Below are 2,206 nucleotides of genomic sequence, written 5' to 3' on the forward strand. Positions count from 1 at the left end.
TGGAGCTTGTTCCTCCTGTGATTCCGTTAGCCTCTCTCAGCAGTCCTGAGAGTCCAGCTCTCTCTTGAGTTTCAGTGGTCAGAGTACTCTCCACAGGCAAGCTCTCCTCTTCCAGGGAAGGTGCACAGAGGTCTGGCATTCAGACCTGCCTCCTTGCTGAAGATGTAGGCCCGAAATGGGGACTTTCCCAAAAGATGTGTCCCCTCTGCAGTTTGCACACTTACCTGCACAGACTATTCTCTGAGGGACCCTGGACACAGTATGTCTCTCTCACCTGCTCTGGCAGACAGAGCCTTCCTGGTGGCCACCTTTCCTCTGGCAGTGAAGGTGCCCGGATGTCTGGAGCCCGAAAAATGGTCTCTCCCAGAAGCTGTGTTGCTTCTGTCTGTCCCAGAAGCTGTGAAACTTCCACAGTCCATGCTCTCACCAGTGTATACTGAAGCCTGGGTGACCCGGAGTAAAGATGGCTCTCTTACCAGCTCAGGCAGTGAGAGCCTCCTGGGCGAACATCTCTCCTCTAGCTGGGAAGGTTCCCAGATGTCTGGAGCCAGAAACGGGGTCTGTCCCAGAAGCTGTGTCGCTTCTGCAGTCTGCCCTCTCACAGGCGTCGACTGGAGCCTGGGCAACCCGGAGCAAAGATGGTTCTCTTACCAGCTCAGGCAGTGAAAGCTAACAATGATTTTAATTATAACATCTTTGACCTCAATTAAGGTATAATTAAGTGACCTCCCTCATTCTGTATCAGTGAAAGTAGGAAGTAACATTGCAAATACTTTCATGGCAAGATGTAAAATCACTCCTTGCCACAAGCCCTCATTTCCTAGTGTGATCTCTATGACTTTATGAACTGACTTTTAAAATTAAAGGAGACTTAAGCAACTGTAAATGCAATGGTGTAGAGCTGTTTGATAAGGGGAAATCACAGAATTGTAGAATCAGATGGCCATTGAAGAAGTGAACTAATAGCCCCTTGCCTGTGAATTAATGCTTTATTATATGAGATGATTTCTTTTTTTTTAAGATTTATTTTATTTATTATGTGTAAGTACACTGTAGCTGTCTTCAGACACTCCAGAAGAGGGAGTCAGATCTTGTTAAGGATGGTTGTGAGCCACCATGTGGTTGCTGGGATTGGAACTCTGCACCTTTGGAAGAGCAGTCGGGTGCTCTTACCCGCTGAGCCATCTCACCAGCCCATGAGATGATTTCAGAATGCAGAAGCGGCCATGTAAGGCTACTGAGAATTGTCTGGAAAGCGCTCCTCAAGATTACCAGCCTTCTCCATAGGCCAGGAGTGCCTTCTTCCTTCCTAGTTCCCAAATGCAAATCACATTGGTCTCAGGTCTCATTGATCTATAACAACTTTAGGGCTCTAATCCTCTTGCCAGAGCCTACAGAAACTTTTAGAAGTGCCCTTCATGTATAGTGAATGTTCTCGATTGCTACCTTGACTTATAGCAGCCACACTTCTGCTGTGGCATACTTTAGAACATTTCAAGCATCATTCTGAGCCATATATATATATATATATATATATATATATATATATATATATATACTGCTCAACACTCAATGTGGAGAGGAAAAAAATAACCAAATAATATTGTGTACAAAATAGCACATAGAGGGGCTAAGTGTCTTCAGATTATGAATATGACTTTCAAAAATAGAAAGGATAGGAAAAGGCAGTAAAGGAAAGTATATATATATATATATATATATATATATATATATATATATAGAGAGAGAGAGAGAGAGAGAGAGAGAGAGAAATTTTTCATATTTATCTAAACTGCTCCCCGATCTGTCCCTAACTTTGTGTCTTTCTTCTTGGTTCATTTGATTAAAAGCCTATAAACTTCAATTTTTGCTATCAATATATTTCTGAGTTTGAGACCACACATCAGAACATGGGCAACCTAAAATGGACCACATCCTTAAAGAAAATTGACTCTCCCCACAAAGCTACTAACTGTTCACAGCTATTCAATTAGGGGTGAAAACTCATAAGGCCCTCCCCACTTCATGCCTGAACATTGACCAGCTTCATCTTGTATGAATGACTTTGCTGTTATTAGTGCATGTACAGTAGGCCTGTGGTGTCCATAAGACACTGCTTTAATCTCATCCTTCCTGACCTCCAGCTCTTACAGTCTTTCCATTCCTCTTCCACAATGGTCCCTAAGCCCCGTGGAGAGAATGGTGT

This window comes from Mus pahari, chromosome 11 (assembly GCF_900095145.1).
Source record: "Mus pahari chromosome 11, PAHARI_EIJ_v1.1, whole genome shotgun sequence".
Classification (NCBI taxonomy): domain Eukaryota; kingdom Metazoa; phylum Chordata; class Mammalia; order Rodentia; family Muridae; genus Mus; species Mus pahari.